At 38.7% G+C, this 15,305-nt stretch overlaps 1 long non-coding RNA gene across 1 annotated transcript; it reads left to right on the top strand.

Moving 5' to 3' along the window:
- The first annotated feature begins 7,016 nt into the window (after positions 1-7,016).
- Positions 7,017-12,674, top strand: LOC116227428 (uncharacterized). The gene is made up of 3 exons (XR_004166562.2): positions 7,017-7,057; positions 11,839-11,933; positions 12,011-12,674. It is a non-coding gene; the product is annotated as an uncharacterized LOC116227428 (long non-coding RNA).
- Positions 12,675-15,305: the final 2,631 nt, after the last annotated feature.

Raw genomic sequence — 15,305 nt, 5'->3', positions numbered from 1 at the left:
ACATTTGAACCTCCAAGATGTGAGGAAAGATCTGTACATGTATGCACATAAAGGTATGAATGAAAAGTAGAAAATGCCTTCTTTTATTTTCTTAAAGAAATTGTCACTTCTCTCTGTCACCTAAAGTGTGCTTGTAAAGAAACAAAGATCCTTAAATGAGCAGAACCAGTTTTGTAGCCTGGTGAGAGACAAGGGACTGGGGCCAGATCTCTTTCCAGGATCTGGCAGGGATACAAATACTTCTGCTTCCATGTAGAGTTCATACAGTCCCTTGAAATTGCTGCAATAGGTTTAATGCTCCCTAACTATTGCAGGATACTCTCTCTTTTAGGAAGATGTGTCCATTCCTTGCATCAATGGGAGATAGACCAGCAACTCTCATCGAACAATACCTCCTTTCTCTAAGTCTCTCTAAGCTACTTTAGCATTTTTATATATAATTTACAGAAATGGTCCCAAGAAGAAAGTGCCTGGAGATTCCCAATTCAGCTTCTTTACAAGGAAGTGAAAGCAGTAGGTTTCCAAATGATTTGAGGGAAAAAAAAAAACAAGGCACCAGGAAGACCTCACCACAGTTTTCAATTCTCATATATCCCTTTTTCTTTTTTTAGATGTTCTCAGCTGCTGTTCTTACTGACTGGCAGGGTCTGCAGCTGTCTGTGGATAAATGCTATAGTGTTCATGCTATAGCAAAGAATATTAGTGTTTCTTTTAAATTACTCTATTCAGTACTTTGAAACATGGCCTCACGTGAGAAATTATGTACTCAGCCTTTAACAAATACAAAGTCGATACTTTAAGCAGCTCCACAATGGAGAGGCTTTCAGATCAGGCAATTATTTATATAAGCTAACTACGAAAAATCAGAAAGACTACCATGCCTTAGAAGCTGGAAAGTGCTTTCCTTTCCAGCATTGCCTGCTATTTCTCATGACAGCTTCTTCAACCAAAGTATGTTCCATTGGATAAAGAAGTAGGGTTGGAGTCTTAGAGGCCTGAGTCTGATTTTCTAGCCCTGTTGTACTCCTTCTGTAGCAAGCATGTACACAAAGATAATTAAGAGAAAAAGGTCTGACCATAGTAATTATATAATATTATTTCTTGGCCCCTCAAATATCCCTTTGTTGGGTACGAACAACAAGAACAAAGTAAGAGGAAAGGAACCATTTCCCTGGGTTCAGTCTGGGTAGACTGATACCATGCCAAATGCTGCAGCTGCTGAAAGATTAATACATGCACACAGAATTTTGTTCTCTGCTGGAACCACCTGCACTTTCCATAGCATTTTGGCTTACATAAAAAGGTGACTCCAAACAAGATGGAGCTCTCTTCCACCACACCAACCAGAAAAAAATTATGAGAACTCCTATTTGTCTTTATCTGGATTGTCTGTGGTCTGGTTCTGCTGAGGCTTGTGGTGGTTTGTACTTTCTTCCTTTCTAACCCCTCTCCTTCTTTCTTCTGAAGAAAAGAAAAATCACTCTCAGACTTGTGATTTTTCCTTCAGGCCCACTCTACCTCCCAGCATCTACAGAATTTACTGTATTCAACAAAGTTTGGATTAGGTCCATCTATTTTTTCTTTTCCAAGGTAGACATTCTCCTGAGAAAATAAGCCATCTCTCAGCAGCACGGTAGTCTGTCTTCCCGAGTCACAGCCCCTTTGCTTCACTCAAACATTTTTTTCCATACTACCATCAACACCTATTATGGCACAGCAAAGAGTGCCACAGTGCAAAAAGGCAGAAAGAATATGGGGCTACTGCATCATGTAGAATGAGAGTGGAACCAATGGATGACAATAGTGAAATAGGTCCTTGTCTTTTAGTCAGCACTGCATGAGTGCAGAACATCTCTTATTCCTTCTCAATCTGTGTAGGGTTTAGAAGTATTGCATGTTCATTTGTCATTCTGAAAATTGTGGACTTCATGTTTTATTTTCTTGTTAGTACTACTGACACAAATGTTTTCACCTGTGTATAATCAATGAATATGCAGATGTTATAATTAAGAAATATACCACAGAATTCAGCTAAGCAGGTTATTATGCTAAAAAGAATAAATAAGAGTGCTTACCCTTGTCCTAGGCTCACTGTAAAACTCCAAAGGAAGAATCTCCAGAAAAGATCCTTCCCCACTGGTAGTCAGCTCTTAAATGGGTCTAGGAGAGGTGCAGCCAGGCTCCACCACTTCCAGCAGCACAGGTGAATTGCCTTCAGCTGTGCTCCCAGGTCTGACTCATTGCTCACCTCAGGTGATCAATCAGAGGTTCAGGCCCTGGTTCAGCAGTTCCCACACACCTGAAATAACAGAACACTGTGGTGTGCCCAGAAACTTCCAAGAAGAAAATTTTCTTGATTTCATTAATATTAATTAGTCAATATTCCATATTGACCAATATTTTGAGTGCAGCACTTAAACTGGGAGCCCTCTTGCACATTAGGGAAGAGCTAGTCAGCCTGCCTAATGATTATGTTTAGTATATTTAAAGACATAAGAGCAACACAAGTCACCATTAGCCATTGTGTTTTCAGGCCCTTGTTTCGTACACATCCTAAAGACAAAAATGGCCTTTTTCTGGCAGTGTTAGCCAGGAAGGTTTTTTTGTTTGGTCTAGCAGAGGCCTTTTACCTGACATTTGAAAGAAAATGTTCACTTCTTACTTCTATCAATGTGCCCTTCATGGAACCACAGCAGAAGGTAATAGCATCCTCATTCAGTTGTGTGCATGAAATGGTAAGGTACTTCACATCATTCTCACCGTTTAGATGCTTTCTCTACTAAAATTAACAGATGAAATATGTCTCTTTAGTGATAAAATCCTCTAGATTCTATATTTAACAGACTTCTTTTAATGAGGTTAATATTTCCTTTTTATAGATTCTTCACCATGTCATGCAGTACTTACTTCCATAGTGTTAGACTGATTATTAACTTAGATAATCAGAATGTTGTTTTGAGAAAAGAATTTGATAATTCAATTCCTTCAGGCTATGAAAGAGAGCCTATAATATGGTTCCCAGGGAATACAGCATGTATGACCTTGGTAAGTAATTGATGACACCTCACATAAGCACCTACTCTTTTATATGATGTTGCAGGATCATATTTGCAAAAAATGCCCAAGCTAGCAGGAGCCACCAGCATTAATAAAAGCCATTGTTGCAACAAAGGAGGCATGAAAACACAGCGTGCAATACACCCCATATTGCAGTAATGGAAAGCTCTTGAAAGAGTTTCTTCACAGCAGTCATTTTCCATCTTAATGCTATTTTAAAAGGTGTTTTAAATCGGAGTTAAAATTTCTGTGTAAATATGGGAAACCAAAAGGTTTACCTACAAAACCATTTACCATTTTGTTCAGATAAATGCTGTTCAGTCCTTTGATCCCAACCATGTTACATTGCTGAAGACACTTTGTTTCCAGTGAATGGAGTGAAACCCACTTGGCAGTAGTAGTATCTCATTGATGATATCCACAAGAATACAAGAGGGGTGGAAAAGAAAGTGAATTGAATTTTAAAGAGGAGACAACCTGATTTTTAATTGATAGTTTTCCTTTTTTGCTGCTAAGTTTCAGTTGTATTATTTTTTTCTCAACTAGAAATCTAGAGTTTCTTATGCAACATGGAGAGAGATTTCTTCTTCCAGTGAGATTCTAACCACAGCCTAATAAGTGACGTTAATATCAGCAGATGAGATTTCATTTGTGCATCAAGGAACAGAAGAATAGAAAACTAGGAAATTCCTAGGGAGTAGAATCATTAAAATTTTCTAATAAACTTATTCAATGACTCATAATTTCTTCATTATAATTCATACATCTTAATGACTAGACATTTCCAACATATGTGCCTAACTCTAGTATCTTTCACAATTTTCCATTAAGTTTATATGCTTAAACCCCAGATGAAATCAACCACAGAAACCACAAAATGTTTTTATTATATACAGATTGGGTCTGTCGTCCTATTTCCAAGCCAATGCCCATTCCTTCTGATATACCTGCCTACTCAGATCTTTTCCCACCATGTCAGACATAAATTTTAAGAGTTCTGTATGCAAAGATAAACACACATTTGTTTCCTATTCAATGTAGATCCACAGGTTTATTGAAAATGTATAGCTTATATTTTTAACCTTATGCATCAGAAAATATTTTTAAAAACATGATAATACCCACCTTGGAGGTAAGAATTTTATGAGAAAAGGGACCAGCTGCATTTAATTATGGGATTCACCTGTGCCGGAAAATAAATGTGTTTTATGCATAATGCTATTCAACCCACATCTATTTGCTTTTCCAGTCTTTTAAAATCTCCAAATTGTGACTTGGATTGAAATCTTATTCCTTGGCAACTAGTGTCATCTGCCATTTATTTTTTTAACCCAAAGACAATGTGTGTATTTGTATTTTTCACTACTCTATACCAAGGTAATAGTATAATGTCTATGTATTGTTTTGAATACCTGATCCACATTGTTTAGGAAATTGGAAAAGGATAGCCTATACTGTTCTTATGCCAAGTAAATTGTAAGTAGAGTTCTGTTCATCTGCACTTAAGTATTTATCTAGGATGATTATAGAAAATGGCAATTGCTGTTTGGAGTAGGAAATGTGAGGGTTTTTTAACATCTGCCACAATAAAACTGTCCCATAACCAAAAAGGAAGAGGGAGGTGTCAGTCACATAATTGAGTCAGATTATGACAAAATTCATTTTCTGCCTTTTTTGGATTTTCTGTAAAGCTGTCAGTGGTGCCCAAAAATCAAAGGGCTGTGCAATTATGTAGTAGCACAAACAGCTTCTCCTTCTTCACTATCAAGACTACATGAATTTTCAGTATCAGGATTCAGCTACACTTCAACAGACACAGATGTTTAATTTATTTTTCACACTGTTGTATTGGAAAGCTTGTACACACCCAGCCATTTCATGCCCATAAGATACTTTTTTTACCATTATTATTATTACCAATGTCCATTTTACATCTTCAGTAGAACTGCTTGTTCTTTTTCCCTTCCTTAAGAAACTACCTCAGTATTCATTTCAAAACTGAGGGGAAAAAATGAACAGAATTGTAAGAAGAGATTACAATGGTCAAAAGCTGTGGCTTCAGAGGTTGAAACTGGACATTACAAAATACTCTTCACTGTGATCTTCGTGCAGCAGTAAAAGAGTTTACTGAGAGGTGGTGGAATCTTCCTCACTGGGGGAGCTGATAGACCTTCTCAGAGAGAGCTGAACTAAGCAATCTCCACTGACTCCTTCCTGTCTTTATATTATTTAAATCTCTAGGATTCAAATAACATAAAGATCAAGGGCTTTGTAAGCTTTTACCTAGGAAATTCTAAGTTGAACAGTATCAAAACAGATTGATGCAAAATGTGCAGAGGTTTGGAGACTGATTTAGTTCACCAATAAATGCCAGGTGCTATGCTTTTATGAAGGATAAAATTCTGATGGCTTACCCCTCTTCCATTGTTCCCTTCATGTTTTAGAAAGGTTATTATTGGAGTATATTACTTATCTGATACAAGTAGCTTCTCTTGGCCACTTATGCTACTTATGACCAGCCTATTTCCTTTAGATTGAATAAATTTGATTTTTAGGCACTTTTTTGCTATCTTCCTTCTGACTTTTATTTGTTTATGGGCACAGAAAAGTGACCTCATAGTTCTGGAGATGACCATTCAATCTGGAACTCTCTGGAACCACAGGTTTTTCAGCAAACTTCTTTGAATTCTCTCCTTTACCAACTTGAAATGGGTGTCATTTTATTGATCAAGAAATTCAATCTTTAAGTAAAATTAGAACAGAAAAGAAAATCAAGATACTTCCAAGGTCTGTTTCATACCCTACAATCATTGTGTATACAAGTTCACTGAGACCAAGATTTGCATATCTCACATTTAGGGATTAAATGTCTTTGGAATTTAAATTTGGTGAAGATTTTTATTATGGAGGTTTTGAAAATCAAGCTATAGTTCTTTTGCTTTAAATTTAAGCCAATATTAAAACTGACACATGGTTGTAACACTAATCAGACTTACATTTCATGGGATATCTAGACAAACTTTTTGCATCCATACTTGTTGATTTTTCCACTAGATGGCATTATGCATTAACTGCAAGTCAATTTATGAACTGCCCTGCAATTGAACATGCTAAAGATTTAAAAAAAAATAAGGAAGAATCTATAGTGCTTTCTTCAGTGGTATGTATGAGTGAGGGATCTGTGGCTTAAAGACAATTTGACCTACTTCTACTTAGGAGTAACCCAATCCATCCCTAATGCATCAAATATGGATTTACTCAAAGCAATAAAGGAAGCCAGCCATGGCAACAATATCTGATCCTGTGTGTGATGCACCTTTTAGAATAAAACTCTCAACCTTTTCTTCATTTAATATTTGAAGAGTGACTTCAGCGATGCAAATTGCTTCCTTTCTAGCTGCATGGCTTCAGGTGAAGTAGTAGGAAGTGTCCAATGTAAATCTGCAGTGCAGAAGATGGCTTTTAAATGAAGAGCTTTATATGAGTTGTTGTTTAGTTTGGTATTTTGCTATTTCTATTAGTTAATTCAGCGTAGATTATCAGAATAATTTATCACTGCAAGTGTAAATATAGAAAAGCTCTTGTTGCCTCGACCCAGGTGAAATGAACTATCTGTGGTCCCTTCCTCTGCACCATGATATGGTTCTAAGTGATGTTTCTAAAACATAAAGTCCTAACATATGCAGCACCATCTACTGTGGGGCAAAGGTTTAACAGCTTCAAAAGAACTGACCAGTGGGATTTTTGCCTTAATCCTAAAATCTGCAGTGACAGGTGTATGGGAACTGCTGAGTCATGGCCTGAACCTCTGATTGATCACCTGAGGCAAGCAATGAGTCAGTCTTGGGAGCATGGGTGAAGGCAATTCACCTGTGCTGCTGGAAGGGGTGGAGCCTGGCTGCACCTCTCCTAGATCCTTTTAAGAGCTGACTACCAGTGGTGTGGAGTCTCTTCTGGAGATCCACTCCACTGGAGTTTCCTAAGTGAGTTTAGGATACAGGTAGGCATCCTATCTTTTTTGCTTTGGTGTAATAACTGTATGGCCAAGCTCTGGTACACCTCATAACTATAACATCTGTACATTCATTGATTGTACATCAGGTAAGGAGAAACTAGCTGTCCCAGCAGCATGAAAGCAATGGCAAGGATTTAGTGTGTGAGAAGCAACCATTGTCTAGGGTACAGTTCCCTGTGTTCTATATTCCGAGCTGATTTTTATATTGGCTCTTTATGAAGCATATAAGAGGCTCCAAGCTAGAAATGGGTAGGTAATTTAATTATGATGTTGCATCAGTTACTGTTTTTGAAATGTTAAATGATGTGTAAAAAGGGGCTGAGATGAAACAACTTCGTTGGTCTGAGCCAATAATGGAAAAGTAAGAAAAGCCAAGAAAAAAACACCAAAAATTAGCTTAGTGTTAAACAGATCTTTTAAACTCTCCTGCTAGTCGAGCACATAGTAGGAAAGTACCTAAACTTGTGCTTAAGGTTGTCTCTCAATAGGGCTTTTATAAAGAGGAATTACCAGTGCCTGTTATAAAAACTCATCATAATCATTGCCATAAATTCACGTTGTTCAACTATTTGTTTTCTACTTACAGTGTTTTTTTTTGTCTTGTGGTAGACTGAGCTTCAGTAAAGTATGCTTTTAATTCACCTGTGCAGTGCCAGACTGTAGATAATACTATAGGTAATGTACTTACTTCCTACCATGATCTTATTAAGCCTTCAGAAGTCCCGGTGAGTAAGCTGGACATCAGGAAGCTTTGAATAGATATCCATCTTTCCCCCCGACTAACCTTTCATTTCTTTATTGTTCAGTTCATGTTGCAGCAGCCAAAATCTGCTACTGGGTGCATTCCTGTATCATGGAACCATAGCAGTGCTAATGCTGGTGACAGTAACTGTCATCTCCTTTCATGCTGAGCTACAGTACCACTTACTTATTCCCACCTATTCAGGCTCATTCTCTGCTCTTGTGAGTTACATTTACACAGGGACTTTGAATTTCTACAGTTCTTGGCTCAGATGGAGGTGCCACTAACTGGGAAGGAGAGCAACCCAGCTCTATCCCTCTAATTCCCTACTGGTGGAGCAGAGATATTACAGAAGTTCTCTACTCTAAAGGGAGAGGCATGAGGTCATTGACACAGCAGGGAAGGGAACAAGGCCAGGATGGAAGATCTCACAAAATGTGCTAATATTTGATGATCTCACAACAGTACTAATGTTGCCTAATTTAGTTCTACTTGCTTTCATGTACTTGTGGAATTACAATAGGATCCTGCAATAGTATCTGTACTTCTAGCCAGTGAACAATGGCCAGGCTGTGAAGGCAAGAAAAAATAGGAGCCAATGCTTGGTAAGTGGCTCAGTAGGAGATCCCATTTCCTTCATGAAAGCAGAGCTCCTGACAAACTCATACCTCTGCATCTACCTAATGGTATATAGATATTGATGTCAGAGCACAATTTCTTGTCACCAAAGGGCAAAATACAGTTGTGGTGTGCATGGTTTTTATCACAAAACAAAAAAACTTTAAAAGAGGAAGTAAAAGAGAATGAAATAAGTTTTCATTCAGGGTCCATCTTCATGTGGTAGCCTTCCTCTGTTTTCCTATCCAGCTCCCTGCTAAACCAGTGAGCCTCTTCGGAAGAGGCAGTTCAGTTCCACTGAACTGGTATAACTGCTTTCCTTTTATCACTTGAAATGAAGGGACTGAATGTTGGCTTTTGTTAGTAATACTAGAAAGTAATTATTTTCATTAATTTTATAAGCATATCTAACTTGTTACAGGATCTGAAAATTAAGGATTTCACAAATAGTATAAAATCTTATTGTTATGTTGAACATGTATTGAAAATCAGCACTGTATTGGAAATCCTATACTTTTGGACCCAAGTGGTGTTCCATGCCCCCAGGAAATTTTACTATATCCAGTTGTTTAGGAACTACCATGGAGATGAGCAAATGTGTTAGAACAACTATTCTGAAACATGTACTTTTTTGTTCCTAAAAATGCTGTCTAATTAGAGACAAAAGAACCATTCACCAAACAATGAATTATATAAACGTGTAAAACATTCACTACAAATTCTCAGTGCTCAGCAGCAGGAGTGCAGCCCAATTGTACTTTGACATTGCAGCCCCAGCCACAATCAGACAGCAGCAGCTTGCGTCACTTACCACAGGAAAATCCATTCCAGTCAATATTGAAGAGGTGCTCTCTGTGTATACTGCAGTCACTAGTTGGTGATCCACTTAATGCAAACTGCAACCAGTGGCACTTGAGATGAGTTGCACAAATGCTATTCACAAATTTATGATTTATAATGCAAAGCTTTTTGAGGCACTGTTCTGATGTGGGCAATCATATATTGTCATGGTTGACAGACAACCCAAAAACTCTAAATTGCCTTTGTATTTAATTACTGAATTTCATGAAAAGTTTACCTCCAGTCCCTCAGTTAAGTTGATCTGTCTTTGCAGTGGCTCAAAATTACTCTTTGATCTGAAACCATCCCTTAATAGATTTCCTGGTGACTAAAGTGGGCTTTGTGTTGACTTTAAAGATTAATTCTAACAGAGTTAGATTAAGTGAATCAGGAAAACACACTTAAACACAGTCAGGAAAACATGTATCTTTTTTAGTAATAGCATAGAAGGCAAACAACACTGAGAACTAGTGCTACAATTACAAAGAAAAAAGACAATACCTTCCTTTCCCTGAGAGGAAAACTAAATATGAAAATTGAGGAAATAATTCAAACTGCAATGTTCATTCCAAATCAGCAGTTGCATTGCATATCAGAAATCGTAAAGCAAAGTACATCTCACAGGCTTCTCCATGAGAAGTAGTTTGGTTAGCTTTATTTAAACACTTGGATGACATGGTTGTTTAGCTGTGACTGCAATATGAGCTAGCTGAACCATTTCTGGCTCTTCTTTAGATTCGCATTTGGTAGAGCTTTCCTGCTTGCTAGAGCATTGGTAACCAAAAGGATTCTTCTCTGGCATCCTTGGGTAGTGAAACACTTAACTCTTCTTCAGGCTGTTGCATATAAACATAAGATGGTGACCACTGGGGTATGAGTGCATCAATTAGTATTTACTTAGTGCTATTAATTCCAGTGGTCCTATTTATTTATTTCTCTTAGACACCAGTGCCTAGATGAATATATCAATCTCGGATGTCCCCGTGGGGCATTCACTCAAAGTATGAGTTCTTTATATCAGCAGCTTCAGAACTTCATTCCATCTGTTCTTCCTGGACCACACTTACACTATTGGTATCTGTTGCTCACACCTACAAGAGTGACACTTGTCCTGAAACATGCTTAATAGAGTCTCTTTTATTCAGGGAAAAATGAAAACTCTGTTTTACTTATTCTCAGGTTTGGGAAAACATTTATTGTTTGATGGAACATCTCTCTGCAAGGTAAATGTATGCTAAGTGTTAATTGCAGAACCACAGTTTTAATGTATTGAGAAAATAATGATATCATTTGAAAGTGGTAGGCTTTTTTTATTTTTATTTTTTTTCCTGGAACACCACTTCCAAACGTAAGCATTAAAAAAAAAAAAATCTGGAAATAAATGAGAATTTGTTAAGGCTTAGCTTATGTGGCAGAGAGCACAGGAGCAGTTGGGGAATTTGGCACAGGATGCATTGTTTGCTTTAACCACTGAGTGGTTCATCAGAACTCCTGCTGGGCTAGTGGTCACAGAGCAAGGCAGTGTGCTGCCAAAAGCATCGGCAGCCCTGGCCACTTCTGCATTATAAACTGCAGTGACTTAATTGTGATGGCAGTGGCAGATCTAATAGAGACAAACTGGTGAGCATCATCCTGAGCTTTTGCAACCGTGAATCTTCCACAGCAATTTGATAGCTTTGGTCTTGGAAGCATCAGATGCATCAGTACAGTGTTACATCTGGACTAAAAAAACCCTCATTTCTCTGGACTCAGACACTGACCAGCATTGGCTCTGCTGTTTGTCTAAACAGAAGCTCTTTCAGTTGTTTCTGCAATGGGTTTTGAATAATAAAATTTAATGTTGTTGGAAAACAATGTATTTAATGATCAAGACACTAGCACTGCTGTCATTACCTTTATATGATAGGGAAGAGCTGTCACTACCCTTATACAATTCCCTTTCACTCTATTGTCACTAACCTTTCACAATAAGAGTAGTGAAGCAATGGAACAGGATGCTCTGTCCCTGGAGACACTCAAGGTCAGCCTGGACTGGTCTCTGAGCACCTCGACCTGGCTGTCGATGTCCCTGTTCATTGCAGGGGATTTGGATTAGATGACCTTTAAAGGACCCTCCCAACTCAAATGATTCTATGATTCTATTCTATGATCTCATCTTGAGCTGATGTCATCTGTAAACTGAAGGTCTGTGTGCCTCTGCTCTTGCACTCTGTAGATACACCTAAGTGAAATGCTGACATCGCAACCCAGCCAGCTGTGCAAACCCTTGTTTGTATTGCGTGGTCATTGGTGTTTGAGAACAGGGGATCATAATGTCACCCACTCCCTGGATATGTTCTTATTAAGGGCTTTACTGTTGTAACTGTGGCTGGACATGTCCTCCTGGTGTAGCCCTGTTATGTTCTTCAGCATTTGCCTCCCAGAAATAACATCCATTGTGTAGCATTCTGAGAACTACATATGGAAATGTGTATGTTCCATATGTAGTGTGGAGCTACACTACATATAGTAGTGTATGTACTGTCATTAGGAGAGAAGTGATAACCGTTGTTTTTATTCCCCACAGGAGGGAAGCTTTTCCACTTCCACTAAACTCTGAGTTCTCTGGAGCTCCAGAAGAGCATTAAGTTCTGTGAAGAGCAGGCTAATTCAATAGAAAAGGTTTAATCATTTAATACCACACAAAAAATGGAACCACCGCCTCCTGCATCCTCTCCAAACATGTCATTTCCAAGCAGGTCTGTGATGGCAGTCCCAGAGGAGTGGAGCAGCAGCAGCAGGACTGAAGGACAGCTTGTCGCTAAGCAACCAACGTACACAGGCTGCTCAGCACTCATTTCATTTGCAAAGGGACGTGTTCTTCGAGCACTTCATTTTCACTGCTGGGCACAACGAATTTCCCACTGGCTTTCCAGCACTGTGCATGTATAAAATAGCCATTTTTCACAACCAAATGTGCTGTTTAAAGAGCAGATGCCAGAGAAGAACATGCAGAATTGTAAGGATTGGAAAATTGGCACAAGTATTTCAGGACTTTCTGATGTCAGACTCCTGCATTTGCCTCTTTGTTTCTGTGTTCATCCTACCTGCAAAGGGGCTGTCTTGATATGGGCTGCTGGATGTGTAGCAGCACTGTCTGCAGTTTAGCCATGTTTATTGATGTACCCTCTTGTGAAGAGTGTTCTAGCATGGTTTTTACAGACACAGGGAAATACATTCTCTCTGATTAAAATAAAAGGCAGAATTGGACCCCAGTTCCCAGTATGAAGATTCCAAATCTCAAATTCTGTAATTCTTTCAGAACAGCTACATAGTTTTAGAAAATGAGCATCGAGTGCAGTACATCTAACATAGCTTTCAATTAGTGCTGGTCCCTATAGTGACATAAAGCCCTATAGCTCTGCTAGACTTATGTCTGCCAATCTAAAATCAGCTCTGGCCTAAATAGTCCCCTAAAATAGTTTCCTAAAAGGGAAGTTTATCATAACAAAGAATGCACTTCAGTTGGTAAAGGCCACACTAAATGGATGTTTTACTACATGGGATCTAAAAGACACTAGTGCCATAAGGATACTGAGGCAGGTGGGGCAAGTTATTGTAACATATGTTCCTTCCTAATGTATGTAGGAGGCCCCTTTTGGCTGGGAAGATGTCAGTGCACATTTCAGTTCTCCTCTCTAGCAGATGCAGCAAGTACACTCATTGACTGATGTGTTTTGTGGTTTTTTTCCAACTCTTTGCACTGGGTCTGGCTGGGCTTGAGCTAACTTTCCCTAAAGCAGTCCATACAGTGCTGTGCTTTGCACTTGCAGAGCAGTGTTGATATCTCACCCATGTGGCTCCTACTGTGCTGGCACAGCATCAAGGCTGCCTTTCCACAGCCAGTATTTAGGCCCTGCTTCCTAAGAAATGGCTGAGCATCACTTACCAATGGGTAATATAAAAATAGGTTATTTCTTCTTTTGCTTCAGTGCAGGCTTTCCTTTTTTTATATATTTTTCCTTTCATTTAAGTGCTCCTATCTCAAACCTGCTTTTTCTGTACCTCCTTTTCCCTTTTTTTCTCTTTCCTCTTTTTCTCCCCATCATCCATCCTGCTGAGGAGAGGGAGTGAGAGAGCTCCTGTGTGGGACTTTGCTGCCTATCCATGTTAAACCACAGCATTTTGTCATCTCATCGAAATGCTCTAGGATGTAAATTCTTTGTGGGTAGCCTAAGAGTGAGTATAGTTTGGAGACAGACAGCTAACAGGTTGTATGGATCCACAAATGATAGAATATGTCTTTCTGTTGGCCCAGACATTCTGCACGTGAAAGTTTCCATTCAGTCAGGACCTCTTGCCTGGAAGCACGGTGAATTTAAGCTCCTCTCCTTCTGCCTAGGGCAGTCTGATAAATCTGTCAGACTCTTTGGCTCCTGTTGGCAATTCCTGCACCTCCACATCACACTCCAGAAGTTCCCAACCAAACGGAGAGATATAGCAAGGGCTGTGTTAAAAGGCATCACGTTGCATTAGGGTACAAATGCCACAGAGACTGAGACACATAAGTCATTCTTCTGTTACAAAACAGACTGTCTAAAATATTAGACTGTCAAAATACTCAATCTTTCAAACCCATGCATTCAAAGTGGAATGCAGGATTGACAGAAGATGTTCTTGCTTGTAGCCAGTGCCGGTCCTTCTGCTGCTGACCCAATGGATCATGATGGATATCGACATGTCTTAGTGTCCCTGAGATCAAGTTGAAACAGATGCAGTTTTTGCCTTTGACTGAAGTGGTCGAGTGAAGTTTGCTGTGAAATGAAATGCACTGTGGGAGCAGGTACTGTTTGCAAGCTAAGCTGTGTCTTGGGAGCAGCAACTAGCAGCTACAACTTTTTTTACAGATGAAAAATAAAGCACTTTTTGAAGAAATGCTGACCTCTGCAGCCATTGTGACTTAAGAGAAGAAACTATGTGTTGGACATTCTAAACACGTCTTCCTGCTCCTCTCCTTCACTAGTACTTCTGCTTTCTATGCTTAAATGGGCAATTGTCTTCCAAAGATCTATTTATTCAATAATATCATATTATTATAACATATCTAACAATATAATCAACACTTCTTCCTTATCTCTGCAGTTGTATGTACAAGCATCTAGCTTGCCAACAGACTAATGTTATAGTACTACATTGCATAGCATAGCTGTCACACCTGGGAGCAGGAGAGCAAATTCACTGCTTGACCTGTCAGCCAGGTCATGAACAGACTGGTTTTGATTTTGATACAAAAGTAATTGCTATTTTCAATCCCATTTCATTTACATGTGAAAATGAATTATTACTACTTAATGTAGGATATGCTCTCCAAAAGCATCTGCTTCCTATTTCTTATAATGTTCAGTCTTCAGCAACCCCAAGTTGCAAACAAGTGTGCTATCAAGTGAGCAACCAACTGTGTTACAGTTGACTTGAAGAATACCCAGGTTAAGTGAGTGAATCAAAAGCAGACTTTCTGAATGAGGAAAAACACAACAAAGCACGGAAATGCACTACGAACCTTTCTTTTCTTTTTTTTTTTTTAAATCGAGACCAAACAAAATAACGAAGTCAGAAAACTGTTGAAACAAAAAGGAAAACTTGTTTTTCTAGTTGCTTGATTTCAGGTTGAAAGATTCGCAGCGAAATGTAGTTTCGAAAAATCAGCAGTTTTCATTAGAAACAAATCAATCAAGAAATGGTTAACCAAGGTTAGCAAGAAGACACCATGTGAGCAGCCTACACTGAAGCACAGCTATACCAGAAATAAATTACAGAGAAAAGCTGCAGCATGAATGACAGTCAACGGTATCTTGAGGAAAGAAGTCTAATATTAAATTGTGTAAAGGGTGAAACAGAAGATGTAATTACACAGAAAAAATTGAGATAGATCCAGTTAAGCTTCACTTAGAATGCAGAAACCACTTGCCATATTAGCTAGCGTGCTCCAATAGTCTTAATTACTAAAGTAAGCTGAGCCATTCTCCTGCCTGATATTGAGCCAACACAGTGGCA

The sequence above is a fragment of the Phasianus colchicus genome, chromosome 7 (genome assembly GCF_987193195.1).
Source record: "Phasianus colchicus chromosome 7, bPhaCol1.hap1.1, whole genome shotgun sequence".
Classification (NCBI taxonomy): domain Eukaryota; kingdom Metazoa; phylum Chordata; class Aves; order Galliformes; family Phasianidae; genus Phasianus; species Phasianus colchicus.
The sequence above is the reverse complement of the archived record's forward strand: the minus strand, read 5'-3'. Positions and strand labels throughout refer to the sequence as shown.